Here is a 22,510-nt window from a genome sequence, read left to right on the forward strand (position 1 = left end):
GGGGGGGGGGGGGGGGGGGGGGGGGGGGGGGGGGGGGGGGGACCAAGGGAAGGCCCGGAGAACAAAATCCAGGTGGATGTCTGTTGGAATCCTGGCTGCTCCACTTAACTAGGCTTGCGGATCTGAAGGGACACCGCCAAGTGCACACAGAGAGGAGACCTCACTGTCCTCATCTGTAAAATGGGAGTAGTAAGAATTTTGCCTTCATCCACTTCCTCGGTCATTGTGAAGGTCAAAGGAGGTGAGATTGTTGTAGCATCAGGTGGGAATGCTGGTTATTTTTCAGTCCAAAGTTGCAATTCTGGGTGCATGTTTGTGGGGAGAGGGCACTTCTGATAGCCCCTTGGCTGAGAGGCTGTACCCTGGGGATGAGCTGGAGAACAGCCCGAAGAGTACCACCACCATTTACTGACAGGTTACACGGGCCGGGCACCGGGCCCAGAGCTTCACTTCTATTGTCTCTTTTAATCCCTACCTTGTCAGGTAGGTGGTGGCCTGACCCACACCAGGTCCCTCCAGAACCCAGGCCTACAGCTCCTTGTAATGACCGTAGCTGCCAGTTATGACCCGTTTATTGGCACAGTTTACCCTGTGCCAAGCATTGTGCAAAATGTTTTCTACATATTTTTTAATCCTCCTGACAACCCTGGAGGTGGGCACTAAAATATCCCCATTTTACAGATGACTAATTGAGGCACAGAGGAATTAGGAAGACGGGCCCCAGGTCACAAAGCTAGTGAGTGAGAGCCAGGGTTTGAATCCGGGTTCGTAAGCTTCCTCATTGAAGCACTCATCACAGTTGTAACTCATGCAGGAGTCACACGCCTGCCCCCTCCCTGCTCTATGTGCTCCTTGTGGGCAGGGGACACCGTCTGAAGAAGACAGACGTGAACAGACAGAAGACCCAACACCTGGCACACAGTAGGCACTCAGTGAATATTTGTCTGCAGGGGTCCCTGGCCTCCCCGGGGCTGGGTCTGGGAGGAGCGCTGGGTATGCTATCACGTGATCAGATGGCCCACTAAGGGGGTGTCTGCCCTAGCCAAGCCCGGGAGGCAGGGACTGGGCAGGATGTTTCCCCCCTGCCCGGGATGAAGAGGGGCCCTAAACAGTGTCCTTGTTGGTTGTGCTCATGTCTCATTGCTGTCCTTTGCTTCCATGTGTCCCTGTGGTGATGGCTCCCCCGCCTCTCCCCGACGGGCTGGATGACCCCACTGGCTGCTGCTGGGTGAGTACTGGTTTGCCTGAATGACTGCCTCACGGCCTTGACCTTGATTTGAATGCCTGTCCTGCATCACTGAGGTCACTGGGAGGTGTCCAGGGAGCCTAGCAGTGGGTGGGGGTGGGGGGTGGGTAGAACTGAGGGAGGGCATTCCGCGACGTTTGAATCCTACCATAACCAGCTGACTTCTCCCCACATCCTTAGCACACTGGGTGGTGACTTTTGAGACAGGGGACCAATGCAAAGGTCTCTGGGGCCAGACTGGTCAGGAATCCGTATTCTGCGCCTTGTAGCTGGGGGGGGCTCTCCGCAGGTCAGTTTCGCCTCTATAACATGGGAATCTCAGAATGTGCCTGACACAGGATGTTTGTTCTTTTCTTCACGTAAGCCCCAGGAGGGCCGGGATTTTGTGTGTCTGTTCTCTGCTGTATCTCCAGCACCTAGGATACAGGGGCCTGTAGTAGCAACTCAGTGAACATTTCTGAATGAGCGAATGTATTTATTTATTCCCTGTCCCTATGCCCCATCACCGTGCTTTGTGTTGGGTTAAATGGATCAGTGACACAAAGCGACCACCATCAGAGGGGCTCAGAGAACAGGCGTTCTCTCTTTGCTCACTAGACTGGGAGTTCCTCAGCGGGAGGGCTCTGTTAAGTGAGCTCTGAGTCCTCTGAACGGAGGGTGGGGCGGAGTACCACACCCATCCAACCAGACTCAGGGCCTCTGCTTAGAAATGGGGAGGGAGCTTTGGGGCCTCTAGGTTTCCCCAGGAGAGAGGGGCAGCTGGGGAGGTCTGGGGCTGAAGGTGGGAGGGTTGAGGAGGGACTCTGCCTCCCAGGACTGCCACTTTCCTCACTGTGTGACCTCGGACAAGCCATTGACTTCTTTGTTTTGGAGACCTTGTCTGCAACATGCCTATCATAACATCTCTCCCACAGGCTGTGGGAAGGAGCCAGCGCGGAGTGCCCGGTGCAGGGCCCTGCTTGGTAATTGTTGGTTTCCTCCAAGTCCTGAGCTCATTCTGGGAGGGGGCCAAGTTAAGTGTCCCTCTTTTTTGGCTCCTTTCTCCTATTTTAACTTCCCACCCAGTTGGGACTAGAATCCGGGAGTCAGGAGCCCCAGACTCTCCAGCAGCCTGGCCAGGGCCCTGGGCTAAGGACTGCCACAGCTCAGTGGAGGTGGAAGTCCCAGTCTTTTGCTGGCAGACTTGATTCAGTAATCTACCTTCTCTGGGCCTCGGTTGCCTCACCTCCAACATACGGTCACTGAAGGACACTTCCCTGGAAGATTGATTTAATGAGCAAATGGGTGGATCAGGCATTATTATCACTATTGCTTTTGGGTCTGGCTGAGAAGGCTTCAAGGGAGGGACCTGGAGATTCTTGGCCTCGGGATCCTGGGAGTCCCTATTCACTGTATGTGTTATTGTCATCGGATGTTTCTTGTGTGCTGGCTGGGTTGTTATATGCTCTTTTATTAGTTTTTTTTTTCAAGTTTTGAAAATGTGTGATTTTTTTTTTTTAAGATTTTATTTATTTATTTGACAGAGAGTGAGAGAGATCACAAGTAGGCAGAGAGAGGGAGGCAGAGAGGTGGAGGGAAGCAGGCTCCCTGCTGAGCAGAGAGCCCAATGTGATGTGGGGCTTGATCCCAGGATCCTGAGATCAGGACCAGAGCTGAAGGCAGAGGTTTAACCCACTGAGCCACGCAAGTGCCCTTATATACTCTTTTAGCTGCATTATCTCATCTAGTCCTCCTGGCAGTCCAGGCATTATGGTCCTTGCTTTCCGGGCATGGGAATTGGTACTGAGTAAATCAGGTGAGTTACCCAGAGTCACACAGTTATTTAGGGGTAGACCTGGAGCTCAGACCCAACCAAGTCTGCTCACCCCAGGGCCCTAATTCTTAGTGTAAAACTCTCTTCCCTCCCCCAAGGAGGGCAGAGATGGTGCCTGAGTCTGCTCTATCTCCAGGGCGAGGGCTACAGGACTGTTTCCTGTGCGCGCGCGCGCGCACACACACACACACACACACACACACACCTTGTTTAACACCCCCCCCCCCCACCCCCACTGTGCTCAAAGAGTCTCAAAGAGAGGGAACAACAGGAAGCAGGAGAAGGCCCCATTGCATATTGGTTGAGAGTCAGACCTGGCTTTGAATTCCTAATCTATTGCTTACTAGTTCTGTGACCCTGGGCAAAACATTTAACCTTGGAGTCTTAGCTTCCTTATCTATAAAATGGGCATAATAAAAGAACCTGTGTACCTCTTGGAGTTCTTATGAGGATTAAATAATTCAATGAGGTACGTGATGGGTACCCAATGATAGTAATTATTGTTATTATCATAGTTCTGAGTGTTCTTTTAGGATTACAAAGATAGCCCTCTTGGGACAATGGAGACCGGATCTGGGAGGGGCCTGCTGGGGACAGGCAGGTAGCCAGCTAGTCTGACAGGTTCTGAAAGACACCATTAGGGTGAAGGGAAAGAGGAGGCCTCTTGGAAGAAGGTTCCTCCCTTTCCTAGCCATCTGCTTTCCCTCATACCCACCCCCCCCGACCCCTGCCAGGCCCTGTGCTGGGCATGGGGCACCGAAATGAATTTGTGGGGTCTCTGCCTCGCCATCCTGCCCCAGTTCAGAGTCTAGCTGGGTGGGGAGGACACAGAACTACCACCTCCACCTTTGATCAAGGCACTGAGGTGTGAACTGGGACTATCTCCTTAGGCAAAGCCCAGGAGAAAGGGCATTCCTAGTGAAGGGAACTGTTTTGCCAAGCTACAGAGTCACGACCGGCGTTCTAGACAGACAGGCTCAGGAGAGCTAGGGGGACTCACCCCAGAGCCCGTGGGGAGCCATCAGGGGCTTCCCCTGGCTTCCCCAAAATAGGGGAACGATGTGGTCAGGCTTATATTTTGGGAGGATGGTTTGGTGTGGAGGATGAATGGGAGGGGAGAGGCAGGGGCAACTCTGCAGGTGAGCGACACGGAGAGGCAGCCTGGACGGAGCCATGAGATGGGGAGCACTGGGAGGATATTAGGACCTGAGCCAGCAGGATGTGATCCTGGACTGCAGAGGGCAGGCAGGAGACGCAAGCGGTGAGAGTGAGGTCTTAGGGTCTGTGGGGTTCGGGGGCTCACTGGGGTCTCTGGCTGAGGCATATGTCCAGGAGAAGCTGGAGCTGGAGCTGGATTGGGGGAGTAAAGCCACTTGTCAGTCTTTGTCACCTTCTGCCTCAGTTTCCCCAGGCAGTAGTAACGTCTGAGCTGGATACTGGGGCAAGACCTCAGGCCACCAGGGCCCATGCCCCAGCTCCTGCCTTGAGTGTCACTTGTGGTGATCCTGGCTGGTGCGGCAGGGATGAGAGAGCTCTTTGGGGCCAGGGGCCAGGCAGGGGCTTGTGGGGCAGAGAAGGCCTGGCTTCTAGCTCCACCAGTGTCACCGAATGCGTGACTTTGGGAAGTCACTCCCTCTCTCCTGCCCTCCTTTTTCTGCGCCTCAAGAGAGAGGACAAGAAAACCTGTTTTGCTTGCCTCACAGATTCAGTGATAAAATGCAATGTCTAAAGACAACAAATATTTATTGAGCACTGACTTTGTGCTGGGTTCTGAGGGGGTTCCTGCCACTCAGGAAGCATGAAGCACTTCTGCGTGAGCCCAGCAGAGTGGGTGGTTAACTCTTTCTGGGCATCGGACATTTGAGCTGGGATTTGAAGGATAAAGGCTCTCTAGGTGGCCAGTGGAGGGAACAACTTCATAAGCATGTCGAACAGTATGTGTGAAGGCTTAAATGCCCATAATGTGCTCAGGGCACATCCATATGTACTATGGTTTGGTACAGCTGGTGAGGCCGTGAAGGGAGAGGAGGCTGGGCAGGGCAGCAGGGCCTAGATCTTTCAGGGCTTTGGGGAGGGTCATGTTGGAGGTGATCACCCTCATATCTCCCTGCTCTCCTAGGACTGCTAGGGCCCTATCCACCCTACTCCCCATCTCTAGTCAGTCCCAGTGTCTGCCTCTCTGGGGAGTCAACAACCTGGGCTCCCTGCCAGGTCTACCACTTGTGAGCTGTGTGCCTGGCTCTCGTCACCTGCCCTCTCTGCACCACTTTTCACCTCAGTAAATTGGGGACAGCAGGCTCTCCATCCAGGCAGGGGTGGTGGTTTCAATGGGATAATCCCCCCAGTGGCCTTGTCCAGTGTCTCCATGTAATGGACAACCATAAAAAGGGGCTCCAGTTCAGTTCTTAGTATTCGGATTCCACAGTCTTTTTGGTCCCACCCGCTTGCTTCCCCCGCCTCTCCTGACAGCCGGCTGGTCAACAAAGGGAGGAAAGGATTAAGAAACAAGCCCAAATCTCCAGAGGGGTGCTGGCCTACTGCCCAGCTCGCCCCCATCTGCCCCTTGCCCCCATTGGCCTCGGGCCCAAGGACTCTCAGTCTTAAAGCCTGGGCTCTCCCCAACTCCCCCACCCCAGGGGCCCCTTCCTGGCTGGAGGCCAAAGCCAGCAGCAGCCTTGAAACAGGGACAAATATTTTGAAAATCTGTGGCTTTATTTTTTTCCCCTGGAAGTAGATAGCTGGGCCTTCTTTTTTTTTTTTTTTTTTTTCTTCTGGGTGACAGGGAGAAGAGTAAGTGTGATGTCCCATATCTGTGGGAGGCCCCATAGTCTGGGCAGAAATGGATCTCTGACCCTCCTGGAGTGTACAGTAGGGACTGCTGACCAAGTCCCTTGTGGTACAGATGCAGGAGCCTCAAATCAGAGTGGGTGGCTGGCTCATGGTGTAAGGTCACACAGCAGGGACCCAGGTCTCCAGACCCTTTTGGCACTACCCTACGAATGGTTATGATGCAGGGACCTGGGCTGTCCCTTCACTTTTCCAAGCCTTGGTTTCCTCTGCTGTAAAATGGGGCTGATATTGGGATGCCTGGGTGGCTCAGTTGGTTGGACGACTGCCTTCCACTCAGGTCATGATCCCGGAGTCCCAGGATCGAGTCCCACATTGGGCTCCCAGCTCCATGGGGAGTCTGCTTCTCCCTCTGACCTTCTCCCTGCTCATGCTCTCTCTCTCAAATAAATAAATAAAATCTTTAAAAAAAGAATGGGGCTGATATTGCTGAGGACTGGCAATGATGTAGTTAGAGCACTTAGTCTGGTGCTGAGCACTATGGGGCTTAGTGGTTGGTCCGTATCGTTAATGCTATTATAAATGCAGCCTCTAAAAACCTTCTTCTTCCTGCGTCTTTCCAGTCTAGGGACTTGATACAGTTTCTTGTTGAACAAACGACACCCAGTGAACCGGTTTCATCTTTTACCCTCCTCCCCTGCTCCCCTCTCTGGTTGGCTGTGACACCCTATCCTCACCCTTGGCCTGGTTTTGGCCCCTGCCCCCAGCCCATCCTACGCTCCTGGCACCTAGCCTGCATCGTCTCTCTTCCAGGAACCACAGGAGGAGGACAGAGTTTCTCTTCCGCCTACCTCTGGTTCATGCCACTTGCAAGCGCTTTGGGAAGGCAGAGTCGAAAGGGACTTGCATTACCCAGGCCTAGGCAGAGGGGGCGGAGGTGGAGGCTGAGCTCCCTGGAACTCTCCTCCAGGAGCTGGGGTGACACACGAAGACTTCTGCAGAAGTGCTGAAATAGGCAGGCCTAGAAGAGAAAACCTGGTCCACGCCCCCCGCCCCTCCCCGGGGTGGAGTAGCAGGGATGCCAGACTGGGGGCTGCAGGGCCACAGCCCTCCCCCAGCTCTTCGTCTGCCCTAGCTGAGCCTCTGTTTTCTGGTTTATAGAAGGTGATGGACTGATGTCAGAGGTTTCTACTAATATTACAGGATTAAAAGAAGGGATTTGGGAGCCGACAGACCTCAGTTTAAATCCCAGCTTCAGGGGCACCTGGGTGGCTCAGTGGGTTAAAGTCGCTGCCTTCGGCTCAGGTCATGGTCCCAGGGTCCTGGGATCGAGCCCCGCATTGGGCTTCCTGCTTGGCACGGAGCCTGCTTCCTCCTCTCTCTCTATCTGCCTGCCTCTCTGCCTACTTGTAATCTGTCTGTCAAACAAAAAAAAAAAAAAAAAAAAAAAAAAATCCCAGCTTCACCATTTACCAACTGTGGGATCTCTAGGGAATTCTACCTCTGTGAGTGTTAGTTTTCTCACTAGTAAAATGGGAAAAATATTAGCACCTTCTCTTACGATTACCTGAGGGAGGCTAAGTTAGGTAATTTGGGTAAAATCCTCAGTCCACAGCTGGTACATTGGAGTTATTGTGGTGGTTATTATACTATGATTAGTAGAGACTAGAAGGCTGGCCTGCAAACAGTTCATTGAGAGGGCAGGGCTTGAGGAATTCATTCGTTCATTCCTTTATTCACTCAACAGATACTTAGGATTTGCATGGGGAGGACCCAGAGAAGAGAAGCAGGGAGGCCCCAGCAGGCTGCCCATTCCAGCTGTGTGATGTGGATCAGTTACTTCTCTTTTTTGGGTCTCACCCCCTCACCTGGGAAATGGTGAGATGGTGAGCATAATGTTTACCTCCCGAGTTGTCCTAAGGCTTAAGAGAGTTCAAGTACACAGCAGGTGATCAGTCTGCGTATGATTCCTTTCCTCTCCAGCTCTGTTAATGACTGGGTCTATGATCTCAGGCAAGTCCTTGAATACACCAGGCATACCTCCACCCCAGGGCTCTTGCTGTTCACTTGTTGTTCACTCAGCTTGGAACTCTCTACCCCCAAATACTTTCATGACTTGCTCTCTCATGTCCTTAATTTTTTTTGTTTAAATGTCCACCTTCTCAGTAAGGCCCTTCCTATTTAACTTAAAATGGTAACACCCTTTCCTGCCACAATATGACCATTCCACATCTTCCCTCGAGGCCAGTTTTTTTTCTCTCTCTCTCTGTAGCACTTATCATTCTTTGACATACTGTATTTTAGTGAACATTTGTTTATCATTTATCCCCCACCATTGGAATGGTAAGCTCGGTGGTGACAGTGATTTTTGTCTGTCTTGTTCAGTGTTACATCCCCTGTACCTAGAAGAGTGTTTGGCTCATAATAGGTGCTAAATAAATATTTGTGGAGCGACTTAATGAAAAAAATGAAGCTTCTTCTCTCTGGGTCTGGCATTATACGATGCAGATAAATAATTCTCAATAAGTAATTGTATGAGTAGCCATCATCCTCTTCATTGGCCAGATAATACTTTGGCTGGGTCAACCCTAAAGCCCTTTTGCTTCTGATATTTTCTGCCAGGGCATCAGTTTCAGTTGGAGTGCCCAAATCTTTTGTTCCTGAGCCTGAGCTATGCAGAATTTCTAGTTGGGGCTGTTTGGCTGTTGGGCCCACAATGGTTATTATGTCATTACTGGTAATTAGCAAGTAGGCCCAGAGGATTGAACTTTTTGTTTTTCAGCAGAAATCACAGCAGAGAGCTGTGCCAGCCAGGGAAGCCCAGGCCTCCTGTGCAGCTTCCTCTGTAACACCCCCTTCCCAGCTAGGGGTACATGGCTTAGGCAGACCAAGGCAGAGGTCTCCAAAGCTCCAGGCACCTGGGTAACCAGCTCAACCACTGTCTTCCCCAGGTAGTATCCTGCCAAGTTTCTCCTCCACACCCTCAGCACTCTCTGTTCCCCAGTCTCCCTGGGGGAGCTAGGTATAAGGTTTCCAAATATCCAGTTGACAAGGACATTTTCTGATGCGCAGGATTCAGTAGTATGGGTGGGGGAAGTAACCCCGGGTTTAAGACTCAAAGGCCTGGGTTTCAGCTGCTCAATTGTTGGGTTGCCATGGACAACTCACTACCTCTTGCTAGTCCTTGGCTCTCTCCTCTTTCAGAGATAGAGACACCTACTTGGCCATCTTGGAAAGAGAGGCGGGTTAGTGTAGAGGGCAAAGGAGAGGGTTCTGGAGTCAGACAAGCTCGGCTTCTCAACTATACCCCTCCCTAGCTACATGACCTTGGGTGAACTGCCTCATCTCTCTGACTTCACCCCAAAGCTGCAAAATGGGGTTAAAATAGTACACTCCACGGGGTTGTTGTGAAAATTAAATAAGAGAAGGTGAGGTACCTTCTCTAATAAGAGAAGTGAGGTACTGAGGCACCTAGCGAGTACACTGTACATCTTTGCTGGTATGAGTACAATGACCACTGTGGAAATGCAGGCAATCTGTAAACCGTAAGAAGAGTGCTAGCAGTAAAGCCTGGCAGATGTGGATTTGCATCTGAACTTGGACACTTATTAGCTGGGTGACCCTGGGTAAGTGTTTTGCTTCCTCATGTGTAAAATGGGAATTATAGTCAAGGGACTATTGCGAAGGTTCCCTGACGTGCTGTATATAAAAAGTCCCTGGTATGCAGTGTTTGGCACATGTTTTCCACATAGTATAGACAAGGAAGAGAGGAGAAGGGACTTGGTGTAGACTCACACAGCATCTCAGGGGTGGAACTTTGATTTGAGCCCAGGTCTGCCTGCCTCAAAAGCCCATATTCCTTTTACCTCTTCTTGCCATCACCCATTTATTGGGATGATGGTAATGGTTCATTACCATTACCATTACCAATGGCTTATTGTTGAGGACTCACCTCGTTCATTTGAGACCCCCAGTGCCTCTGCTACGGAGGAAGAGCTCACTCCTCCCGCCGTGGCTCCTCCTCTGCCTCTCCTTAGTGTGGGTGGGGCCAGGCTAACTTTACCAGTTTTAGAAAGGGCTCAGCTAGCTGGTGGCACTGAAACTCTCCCCGTCTTTCTTGGGAAACCCTCTAGACCTAGAGGATACCTGGGGAGAGACAATTAATGGGTTAAGCTTGAGTGAGCTGGAGGCTTTGCTGGATCAGAGTCATTAGGCTCACTCCAGCTGGCGAGAGAAGGGGGTTGGGGAGGGTCACGGCAGGCCAGATCCTTGTGTCCCCTCTTTGAATGTCCTAGGGCTATAGTCAGAAGCAGTCACAACAGCCTTTCCCTGGGGTCTTGGGACAGAGGTTGGGGTTGCTCATTCAGATCATTTCTAAACTGCTTTTCTGAGAGTGATGTAAAAGCCGCAGAGGACAGTGGTATCGCACAGACCTGGTTTAAGCTGTGTGATGTTGGGCAAATCACCTCACATTTCTGGGCTCTGATTTTTCAACTGCAGTTGAAGGTAATATTACTTTGTAGGATCTTTATGAGGCTTAACACAATAAATGCATATAAAGTACTTATTGTGTACCCTGCATTTAGTAAATACCTAATAAATGCCTTTGTCATTATTCTTATTAACAAGTTATCTCTAATAACTTGGCCCTTAAGTTATCTCTAATAACTGGCTCTTCCAGCCTAGACATTTCTAGGTTTTTCTGGCTGTAGAATTTAGGTTGGCCTGCAGCTTTGAAAGGGAGATGTAGGCGGGCTCACAGGGAAGGCGGGGAACAGACGCCTCCAGTAGTGTGGTTCAGAAGACTTGCGTTCAAGTTTGGGCTCTGCCACTCTCTGCTATGTGACCCTGCACAAGTCCCTTCCAGTTTCTGCACCCATTTCCCAATCTTTTTAAAAGTCTGCAGCTTGGGCTTGACAATCTCCAAGGGCCTATCCAGTTTTAACATTTTGTGAATCTAGAGGCCTAGAGGAGTGTCTTAGCTACCGTCTATGCAGTCCTCTTACAGTTTCAACTTCCTTCCCTTCTGCTCCTTGTTTCTTGGAGTGTCTTCACAGCAGAAAGGACACCACTTGCCAACTCCAAAGTATGTATTTCAGTCACATTTTTTGGTCTTAGTGTGCTTTAGGACCCAGCTCAATGCAATTGTTGCAAACAAAGTGTATTGTGTCACAGAGGGCAAAGCATGCTCTGTGTTTTCAAATACAAAGACAAGGTATTGTATAAAATCACTGCATATGCTGATTTCTTTGGTCTTTATCTCAGAAATGACCAGAACAGGCCACCTTGTGTGCAATAATTGAAAAAAACCAACAACGCTGCAATCAGTGCATTCTAAAAAAAGGGATCATAGGTATGCTTAGATAAAAGGATGTTTGTTGAGTAAACAAGATAAAGATGGAACAGTAAACCTATATATTGGACATCTAGGTTAACTAAATTATGGTATATCCACTTGAGGGCACTACTAAAAATGGTGATGCAAATGTCACAATATATTATTAGGTGGAAGAACTCAGTTCCAAAACAGTATGATTTAAGTTTGAAAAAAGCATTAGGTTGAACTATACAGTGTCTGTTGCTTGACCATTTTTAACTTATACAATCAGCAATTTTGTATGACTAAATTTAATATACATTAAAAAAGTGCACGTGTAAGAGAAGGTATTAGAGGGGAAGTCTGTCTCCAAAATATTGGTGGTAGTTATTTCTGATTGATGATTTTAGGATGATTTAAATCTTTTTCTTCTTATTTAACTGTATTTTCTTTCTTTTTTATTGTTAAGTAATCGCTACACCCAGCCTGGGGCTCAAACTCACAAGCCTGAGACCAAGAGTCGCACGCTCCATTGACTGAGCCAGCAAGGCGGCCCTTATTTAACTATATTTTCTGTGAACAATTCAAGTACTACTACTAAAAATAATTGCCTAGATTGACATACCACTGTACGAACAGTAATTTTCCTTATCATAGCCTGTTTATCATTTGTGTTTAAAAGGTCTAAAATGGCTGCAGCCTCATGACCGTGGGCAGGTTGGAAAGACAATTCTAATCTTCATGTACTTCTGTTACAAAGATTGATTTTTATTCAATAGTGACTGTTCAGAACACTTTGCTGGTGGGCCCAGCTTTTCAAAACCCTCTTCATCTCTTGCCACTCTGCACAACAGACAAATGTTTTCCATGAGCTCCATCACTGGGGCGTAAGGCCAGCTGTGTCCCTAATCCGCCCACGTCCCAGATTTGGGAATGGTTCAGGCTCCAACTGTTTTCCCCTCTCTACCCCCGCTGTCTCCCAACCTCATCTCTTCCAGGTCATCGAAGGCCCCAGCTACCTTCCCCCCTGGTCACCACCTAATTTCACCCTCTTCTGTGCAGCTGGTGTTTGAGCTCAGTTTGTAATAGGAAAGGATTAGGACCCTTTCAAGCTGTCTTTTTTCTTTACTTTCTTTCTTTCTTTTTCTTCTTCTTTTTTTTTCCTTAGTGCCCTTGACCGCTCCAGGGGCTGATAGGCAGCTAGCAGGGCCTGTATTCCCTAGGAAGGAACAGGAGGGGTCTTGGAGGAGGCAGTGGAGGGCTCAGCTGGCAGGCGGGATAGAGATGGCCCCTGGAGACCCCAACCTGGGGCTTGGAGTATGGCACAACTGCCACCTAGATGTGAGCATGAAGCAGGCAGGCAGGGAGCGGAATTTCTGCCTAGAAAATTAGCCTCAGGGATGGTGCTTGGGACCTTTACCCTTGGGACCCAGGGGCTGCCTCTGCGGCGGGAACTGGAACTGGATGTCTGTATGCAGAGGCCTCTTCTGAGAGGGCAGCTGGGCACATGACTACGGGTAGTTTGGGAAGCTTCTCTGCCTTCAGACTGGGCATTACTTATCTCCCCACTCCCTACTATGTGGTGGGTCCAGCTACCCTCTGGGTAGAGCACTTTGCCTCACAGGTGACGGTGTGTAACTTAATAAGAAAACCAGTCATATATGCACAGTACTTTAGAGTTTACAAAGCCCTTTCATCTCCAGGCTAAGAATTGAAAGCGAAGACTGGAATTCTGATTGTAAAAGCCTTGGCCAACAGTTTTGGTGTGGTGTTGCAGAGTACTATGATTAGGAGTGGTTTATACATGCCTTAGTTTAGCTATTTTTTTCTTAGCCTGAGACCACTACATTTTTTTAGAGTGATGATTGCTAAGTACTACGTACTCCATTCATGCAAAGGAGGCTTTTAATTTTTTAAAGTTTTTAAAAAAGATTTTATTTATTTATTTGACAGAGAGAGAGTGATAATAAGTAGGCAGAGAGAGAGAGGAAGCAGGCTCCCTGCTGAGCGGAGAGCCCGATGATGCGAGGCCCGATCCCAGAACACTGAGATCATGACCTGAACCAAAGGCAGAGGCCCAACCCACTGAGCCACCCAGATGCCCCTCAAGCAAGGCTTTTTAAATATGATGTGTCTTTGGCTGCACTTCATGGGATAGAGACTATCGGTTTTTATGAATCTAAATTTGCTGGATAACAAAGTCGTCAGGGTGGTGACTGATCTTCAGGATTTATCCTTCATGGTACCAGATTTCCAGGTCTGATATGGAGGAAGCCTGTGAGGCACAGACACAGTAGGATGGAGCTCCCTGAATCAAATGTATGGCTTAATCGGAAAACCTGAGGCAGGGAACCAGAATATTCAAGAGTAGGTGCTTCATGTCAAGTATACAGAATGACCCTGACCTGACCTTACTAAGCTTCAGCTTCCTTATATGTAAAATGGGGATAATTTGTTCACTTGCCCAACAAACATTTATTGACTATGCACTGTTCTGGAAGATGGAAGGCAGCTATGCTCACCACTATACCACCAACGCTGCACTGTTCTGGAAGATAAGAGGGACAAAATCCCTGTCCTCTAGGAGCTTGTCATTTAGTGGATCTAAACTGCAACAATGTATTGAGAGGAGCAATAAATAAATATACAGAAAGTCAGTAGAAGTGAGGGCTATGAATCAAATTAAAGCAGGGCAAGGTAAAAATAAAATCTCAAAATAAAAGGGGGTTGGTGCTTGGCTGGCTAAGTTGGTAGAGCATGTGACTCTTGGTCTTGAGGTTGTGAGTTCGAACCCCATGTTGGGTGTAGAGACTACTTAACAATAAAATCTTAAAAAAAAAAAAAAAGGGCAGGGCAAGGGTATGTGGGTGGAGGCTGTTTTAGACAGGGTAGTCAGGTAGTCCTCAAGTGGTTCACTTAGGATGTTTCAAACAGATAATTCATGCAATGTGCTCAGCTCAGTGCTGACAACAATTGAGAGCTTAACAAACATATTATTAGGTCAGCCTGCTCCACACCTCTCAATCCATATTTTAGTCTCTGAATAGCAGTAATAATGAACACTTATGTAGCTCTCGCTATGAACTAGGCACTGTTCTAAAACCTTTTACATATCTTAACTGATTTAATTCTTAAAATAACTCTTAGGAGGTAGAACTATCATTATCCCCTTTTATGGGGTTAGAAACAGACACAGAGAAGTCCAAACAGTGAGGGAGGACTGGAGGCTGGGAACTGAACCCCAGCTGTCTGTTTATAGAGGCTGAACTGTGGATGGGAGGGGGCTGTGATCAGATAGATACCAGGAGACAGTGAAGCTGGCATAGGCAGGTTCTGATGTCAGATGGCCTGGCTTCTTATCCTGGCAGGTCTAAACCTCTCTGCCTCAGTGTCTTCATCTCTAGAATGGGAATATTAGAACCTTTCTTACCTTATAAGGACCGTGCTTAAAACATGAGCCTTCATTCTGCTGTGTGGGGTCCCAGCCTTTTCAGAGTCCAGCCTGGCAGGGAGTGCGAAGGGTCAATGGGCCTCTGGAACTTCTGAAAGGAAATAAAGGCACATCAGGCAACTGTCAGAGCGACCCTAAATTCAGCTGGGGTGCAGATCTCGGAAGCTAGGCCTTTATGATTTTGAGGGTGCCAAGGTGGAACTGGGAGGTCCTTAAATGCAAAAGACAGGTGAAATCTTGCGTGGCCACAACATTCAGCTTTCAGGCCTTGCACAATTGCCTGGAGAGGTAAGGCCTCCACGAATGTCAGGGTGTGAATGGCACCTAGGGACCTTCAAGTTAGTAAATGGGGAAACTGAGGCCCAGAGAAGCTGAGTGGCTTACCCAAGGTCACGAAGTGCATTAGTGGGCAGTCAGCTGGTAGAAGCCTCGGCTTTCCTTGAGGTTTTCAAATCTCAGCCTCCTACCTGGACGTCCTCTGGGTGGAAAGGGCCTCACCTCGGTCCCGGGCACTAGCTGCCTCATTCCCCACGTGGGTACTGCAGGGGCCCGGAACCCCGGGACTCCCGAGCAAGTTCTACTTGCGCTTGCGCATATGCGTCCAGCCCCTTGCCTCTTCCCCTCTTTTTCCTTCTCCTCCCCGGCCCTTACCAGCCTAGGGGAGGGGGAAACTAGAGAAGCCCAGAACTTGTCCTCAGCCAATGGGCTGGCGGGCCGCGAGCCCGGCCCCCTCCCTCCCTCAGGCGCCGTCCAATAGAAATTTACTACAATGTTGTGGCGAACGGAGGGGGAGGGGCGCGCGCGGGCTGGCTGGCTGCGGGCCGGGCGGCCTCGCCTCACAGAGCGAAGGCGGGAGGGCGCGCGCCGGGGCCGCCTGCTCTCCTGCTCGCTCGCTCACTCGCTCCCTCCCTCCCTCCCTCCGCCGGTGGGTTAGTCAGTCATTCAGTCCACCAGCAGCCGGCGGGCCCGCAAGCTGCAGAGGGCCCGAATCTCGGCGCCGGCGCCTTCTCCTGCCATTGTTCGTCGGGCGGCTGCAGCGGCGGGCTCAGGAGCCCGGGCCCCGGGGGCCACCGGTGAGACGAGGCGGCTGCGACGCGCGAGCGGGGTTGGGGGTGGTGGTGGCGCGGAGCTGTCCCCGAGGGGACGGTCCTGGCGGCCGCGGCGGCGCCGCAGCCTCTTTGTCTGCAGCCCCCCGCAGGCCCCGGGCCGGGGGCGCGGGCTCCCGGGCCTCTGCGCGCCGGAGGCTGAGGGGCTGCAGCCGGGACGCGGCCGGCCTGAGCAGAAGGAGGCGGGGGCTGGCGGCGGGGGAGCGTTGCAAAGTTGGGCTTGGGGTCTGTTTTTGACGAGGTCCGCCCATCACTGTCCACGGGCAGGAACCTTGGAAGGAAACCGAATGGAGGAGGATTGCGGGTTCCAGGCGGTGAAGGTGTTGGGGGCAGCCGCAGAGCAGTTTCTTCCTGACGAGGTGGCTGGGCTGTCTGCAGAAGTCTGGCACCATCTGAGGGCTGGAGGGAGCCCTGGAAGGACAGGGAGGCCTTCCCACCCCAAACTGCCGCCCGGCTGAAAGAATCCCCCGACCCCGAGGTCTCTGCCGCGCTCCCCTCTAGTCTTCGCGGTTCCCAGGGACCAAAGGGTTAAATCTATTCTCTCAGCGTCGTGACCTCCTTTTTCAGTTCCTGCATCTGTCGGCTTGGAAATATTTCCTCCTGCTTGCTGGGCTGCTTCTACCTGTGGGGAGGCTGGATGTGGGCTCGCGCTCCAAGAGGCACCACCCGGCGATTGTTCGGGCGGGGGGCTTGCCACACCTGGTCCATCCGCCCCAGGAACGCGAGTCCTCCGGAGGGAAAGTGATCTCACGTGCAACAGACAAATTGCTGACGGATTGGTTTCTGGCCACATGATAGTCACTGTCATCCTGTTGTGCCTCTGTGTCCTACCATGAATGCCTCGTCTGTGGGGACTTGGCGTTTTTTGGCACGTACTGCTGATTAGGAGATAGGTGTTTTGTTTTGTTTTGTTTTAAGAGGTGCCGAACCTTGTTTTTAGTAGTCTGGGTGATTTCACAGGTGCTATTTTGTTCTTTCTGTTTTTAGGGGAAAATTACAAGAAATGGTTATGTCTTGTGTCTTGGATTTATGTTCTCTTGAGGATGCACTGTATATGCTGTTGCTCACTGCTGTTTTCCGTATTCTCAGTCCTGGCAAAGATTTTAGTTCGTTTATGCTTTTATTTATTTATTTTTAAAAAAGATTTTATTGATTTATTTCAGAGAGAGAGAGCGCCAGCACAACCAGGGGGAGAGCAGGCAGGGGGAGAAACAGGCTCCCCATTGAGCAGGGAGCCCTATGTGGGGGTGGATGGTCCCAGGACCTCAGGTTCATGACCTGAGCTGAAGACAGAGGCTTAAGGGTCTGAGCCACCCAGGCATCCCTGGTTTATGTTTTTAATCAAGCAGTTGATATACATATCCCCCCTTACTTTTCATGGAGACTTGATATACTCTTTATTTCCCTAAGTTGGAAACATCAGAAGTTCTTTGCCAGCTGTATAATTTTTGGTTTTGTGAATAGTTTTTTGGGGTGTTATTAATGTAATCCATGTAGAGTAGGTCACAGGATATCTGGCACACAGCACTCAATAAATGACATAAAAAAATGGTTATAACCGAACATCAGATTGCCTTGGTATCAAGGTGCTAATTCAGAGTGCTTTCTCCACGAAGGTTATAATTAAGGTAAACACGGGAGTTATTCATACCTCTGGGGGAAACTGAAGTAGGGTTATCTTTGCCACTATTAAAAGTGAACTCACTGGCAAACCCAACTCAGTCTGCTAACCTTCTGATTTCTCTTTCTTTTAGTAATAAAACTACACTTTTTTTCTTATACAGTTGGATTCAGGCTTGGAAAGAAATGTTTTTAAGTTTTAGGCCTTGTCTAAATTCTCCCAACATTTATACTAGTGTTTTATTACAAATATACCAAAATTTTTTAAAAAGATTTTTATTTATTTGTCAGAGAGAGAGAGAGAGAGCACAAGCAGGCAGAGTGACAGGCAGAGGCAGAGGGAGAAGCGGACTCCCGCTGAGCAAGGAGCTGGATGCGGGACTCGATCCCAGGACCCTGGGATCATGACCTGAGCTGAAGGCAGGGGCTTAACCAACTGAGCCACCCAGGCGTCCCAATATACCAAATATCTTATAGATAAGCCCCCTTTCTACCTTTCTACCTTTATTTTCTACCTTTCTACCTTTATTTTCCTTATTACTTGTATTTTTCAACCAAGAAGAACTGTTCAGTAATAACTCCTGCTTTCCCATTTGTGTCTCTTTGGCCATGCAGTTCCATATATGTTCTTCCTGACTATTTTCAGGTCTTTTACCTTAAAAATGTGACATATATTAATAATTTGAAGTATGGGGAAAAGTTCCATATGCGGAAGGAATTTGATGGGCTTTTTTGTTTTGTTTTGAATTTTCTTTAGAGACTCATTGGTATGGCCAGCTAGTTCAGTTTTCTTTCTTTCTTTTTTTTAAAAAAGATTTTATTTATTTATTTGACACAGAGAGAGAGATCACAATTAGGCAGAGAGAGAGGCAGAGAGAGAGAGAGAGGGAAGCAGGTTCCCCACTGGGCAGAGAGCCCAGATGTGGGGCTGGATCCCAGGACACTGAGATCATGACCTGAGCTAAAGGCAAAGACTTAACCCACTGAGCCACTCAGGCGCCCCTAGTTCAGTTTTCTTTAGCTGGTGTTTGTTAAAGGACTTAGGTCCTCAGTGTCCCATTGATATGTGCAGCCTTTAGTAGTAGATGATGGCTGATGGTGGATTAAGAAAACTACTTAGGGCTTCTATTCTACTCAGAGCTAAGAGCTCTACTGGTCAATGAGTTTAATGCTTGGAAATTCTGGCTGTCAGCAGATCGACTAAGCTAACAGAAATAAACAAAGCTAGGGGCATCTGGGTAGCTCAGTTGGTTAAGTATGTGGCTTCAGTTTGGGTAGTAATCTCAGGGTCCTGGGATTGAGCCCCTCATTGCACTCCCTACTCAGCGGGCAGCTCCGCCTGCTTGTGTGCTTGTGCTGTCTCTCTCTCTCTCTAAAAAAAAGAAAAGAAAAAAAAAAAGAAAAAGAAAAAAAGAAAGAAATAGACTAAGCCAATAGACCCATCTTTTAGGTCAGTCTCTGCTTTCTTTATGCATCTCTTCTCTTTCTTGGTGGTTGGTATAAGGTCAACATTTCCTTAAAGTCTGTTAAACACTCAAATCATATTTGTTGTTTTCAAGGAATAGATATGTTGAACAAACCTGTTTTAAACTAGACTTATCCTCAATATAAAATATAAAATAACATGATATAATTTATATACTAGCAAAGTAATACACACATTTTCCTCTTTGCTTATTTAAAAATGCTTTCATCTTATCCCCTTTCTTTTTTCCTTACAAAACACTGCTAAGGTGGGACACCTAGGTGGCTCAGTCAGTTAAATGTCCTGGGATCGAGCCCCTCATTGGGCTCGTTGCTCAGCAGGGACCTGCTTCTCCCTCTGCCTCTGATTTTCCCTGCTTGTGTGCTCCCTTGTGCATGTGCTCTCTCGCTTTCTCTCTCCCTGTGACCAAAACAACAACAACAAAACAACACTTTAAAGCTAATATCTAAATTAATACATAATTTTATTTTTTATTATTTTAATTTTTGGGGAAGATTTTATTTATTTTAGAGAGAGAGAGACAGTAGGGGCAGATGGAGAGAGAGAATCTTTAGCCCACTCTGCACTGATCTCACAACCTTGATGTCATGACCTGAGCAGAAATTAGGAACCGGATACTTCACCAACTGAGCCACCAAGGTCACCCCAAAATTAACAAATGATTTTAAATGATACCTGTCTCCTCTGGAAAAAAATGGTGTGGCATTTGTTGAGGTATGACCTATATATTTTTTCCTGTTATTCTTTTTTTTTTTTTTTTTTTTTTAAAGATTTTATTTATTTATTTGACAGATAGAGATCACAAGGAGGCAGAGAGAAAGAGGGGGAAGCAGGCTCCTGCCAAGCAGAGAGCCCGATGTGGGGCTCGATCCCAGAACCCTGGAATCATGACCTGAGCCGAAGGCAGAGGCTTTAATCCACTGAGCCACCCAGGCGCCCCGATTTTTTCCTGTTATTCTTTTTTGTCAGGGTTGTGCCCTACATTTAAAGTTCACCAGTGTGATGTTTTTCTTGGTGCAGCTTGAGTTTAGCATTTTTTGAAATTGCAGAGCTAGACTTTCATCTCATTCTTCAGTTTTTATGGTCTTAATTTTAAACAAATTCATATTATGGGAGATGGTGTGCTCTCCCCCCAAACACCAAAGACAGTGTTATTTGGTTTCCTTCCTACTTTTGCTAAAGAAAGCTTCAGAGTTAAGTCTGTCAGAGTGTTGGCTAAAAGTCACAGGATTCTTGAATTCTCTGCAGGTATTTTGATATGCACATCTAGAGATTGTGATTTAAAAATATATGGCCTAGGGCGCCTGGGTGGCTCAGTGGGTTAAGCCGCTGCCTTCGGCTCAGGTCATGATCTCAGGGTCCTGGGATCGAGTCCCCCAGTCGGGCTCTCTGCTCAGCAGGGAGCCTGCTTCCTTCTCTCTCTCTCTGCCTGTCTCTCCATCTACTTGTGATGGAGAGGGCTTACATATATTGTTTTCTGAATGTCCAATCCAATTTAATACTGGTGATCTGATTTTATAACTTTAGTATCTCAGTGGCTATGAGGGGTTGCTGAATTTGGTTCTGAAATCAAGAGGAGCACATGTTTAGACCACAGTCTGTTTCCCTGTTATCTAAGGAGCTGGCCAGCTCAAGTGCTGCCAGTGTATTTTTCCAAGAGTCTTATCAAATTCATGATTGGTCACATGGCATGTTCAGATGCAGATTCATCCCAACCTCTAAAGAACTTGTTTTTTCCTCTGTCGCTTGAGAGTGGAAGCACCTTATTTTATTTGTGAGCTAAGCAATAATAATTGTAAGAACTTTATTCTTATGAACAACTTTCCTTTTTTCTCTAATACCCCCAATGATGAAACTTAAAACCTTTTAAAAGAAGCCTCTGAATTTATCAGTTATGGACCTTATTTATATAGAGAATCTAGAATTTTTGGAAGTTAATCGATTCATTTCATTTATAATAGCTTTTAGGTGAGAAGAGCGAGTTTCTAAATGTATGTGTTAAATTTTGCTTTTTATTTAAGTTTGTTGTTATGCCATTGGTGGCTTACTGTGTTGTTTTTATGAGTAAATTCATGAGATGTTCAGTAAAATGCAGTGTAACAAATACTCTGGTGTAAACACTGAGTTAAATTAGTATTTTGATTTACTCTGCTGTTATTTAATGAATACATAGTGAGAAAGATTAACGGAGCTATAGCAATGGACAGTATTCAGAAACTGAAGGCTTTAGAAAGGAGAACTTTGATATTTTATTTTGAGTGCTGATCTTATTTAGAATTAACTGCTTCACTGACACTGCTTCACGTGTTGGTTTTAGGAAAGTTTAGTGAGAGCATCTGATTATGATGAAAGTCTATTTATACTTATTTTTGTTAATTATTTTTAATTTAAATGGGATTGTATCTACCTTGAAGTATTTGAAAATAAATTGACTAGCTGTTTGGACTTTAAAGAAAAGCAAAATACCAGTATTGGGTGTGGTCAATACAATACAATACAAGGAATGACTTGAGACTTTAAAATACCCTTCCCCCAATCCTTATTAGTTTCCTCCAAAGTCACCCTAAATAAATATGCTACCCTTAAAAATCTCTTGTATTGAAATTCCAGAGCCATCCTGGCATCATGTCTATTTTGTTATTGCACTTATTAAAACCAGTTCTCCTATTGCAGTTATCTCTTAATTATCTCCAGGATAAAGCCATATGGATTAAACTGTGATTAGTTATTGCTGTCTCTCTTTCATGGCTGAGGGTTCTTTGTGTCACTGACACCGAATTAATCTAGGCCTTCTATCATTCAACTCTCAAGAAAATCTCTGTAGAAATTAAAATTGTTTCTTAGCTATGTGTAGTGGAGCCTTGAGTAGGGTTAAAGTAATCTTGGCAGATTACTTTAGGAAGTAGGAAGAGGCAAAATTGTCTGATGGAATAGAATAGGTTGGGACTGTGACTAAATATTTATATTGGAAAATAAGATTGGAAGAAGCAGTAGATACTCCATTAATATTATCTAATTCTTTTTCTATATATTCAATGTATATGTATAATTCTGTTATATAATAATAGGAACAGGAACACCTCAATTTTTTTTGGAAATAGGTGGAAATAATAAGATAAAATAAGATACAATATTTACTCCTGAATTTAATTTTGATTTATAAATGCAGCTTACCTGCTTCTTGTGCCTTCCATCCTCTACAAAAAGTATCTTAATCCAAACCAACTTTTGGTAGACCCTCTATATGTCTGAATTGGAGCACCGGATACAACATAGACTGAGATTTAAATATTTTCAACATTAATATTCATTTAGAAAACTTCTATATTCTCTTTTGATAATATCTGATTAAGTCATAAAAAAGTTATAGGAGTTTTGAAGAATCCCCAGTGATTTAACATAATTAAAGCATGGGGTTATTTTGTATTGGTTAAATTTAAGCCCGTGACCCACAAGTGAAGTAGAAATGTAAGCTCTTGGTAATTTATATTCATATAGTACTATATATTCATATAGTACTATGTCAAGGTTGAGCTATGATTGCTATTCAGCTATTACTTAATGCTTATATAAATTAAATAATCCTATTAAAATCATTTCAATACAATGAGATCTTAACAGTATATCTTTGAATACATCATCGTATAAAGAATTGCCATTTTAATTTATATGTCAAGGTTTTTT

General features: G+C 47.2%; 1 protein-coding gene and 1 long non-coding RNA gene across 19 annotated transcripts in view; one reads left to right on the plus strand and one right to left on the minus strand.

Annotated features, from left to right (window-relative positions):
• Nucleotides 1-15,232, minus strand: part of LOC132001937 (uncharacterized) — a 22,371-nt gene extending 7,139 nt beyond the window's left edge. Inside the window, exons 1-2 of the long non-coding RNA XR_009399726.1 lie at nucleotides 14,999-15,232; nucleotides 14,594-14,705 (exon numbers count right to left, since the gene is read on the minus strand). This is a non-coding gene — a long non-coding RNA (uncharacterized LOC132001937). The remainder of the gene's footprint in view (nucleotides 1-14,593; nucleotides 14,706-14,998) is intronic.
• EPB41 (erythrocyte membrane protein band 4.1) overlaps nucleotides 1-22,510 on the plus strand; it is a 196,334-nt gene that overhangs the window by 3,845 nt on the left and 169,979 nt on the right. For 3 of the 18 annotated variants that reach the window (XM_059376904.1, XM_059376909.1, XM_059376911.1), the window contains exon 1: nucleotides 15,422-15,687. The exons of 1 other annotated variant lie outside the window; for it this stretch is intronic. The gene's annotated coding sequence lies outside the window, so the exon portion shown is untranslated. Of the gene's footprint in view, nucleotides 1-15,421; nucleotides 15,688-22,510 lie in introns of those variants that run through there. 14 more of the 18 variants (XM_059376906.1, XM_059376913.1, XM_059376908.1 and 11 more) reach the window with 7 other exon arrangements.

The sequence above is a fragment of the Mustela nigripes genome, chromosome 14 (assembly GCF_022355385.1).
Source record: "Mustela nigripes isolate SB6536 chromosome 14, MUSNIG.SB6536, whole genome shotgun sequence".
Taxonomy (NCBI): domain Eukaryota; kingdom Metazoa; phylum Chordata; class Mammalia; order Carnivora; family Mustelidae; genus Mustela; species Mustela nigripes.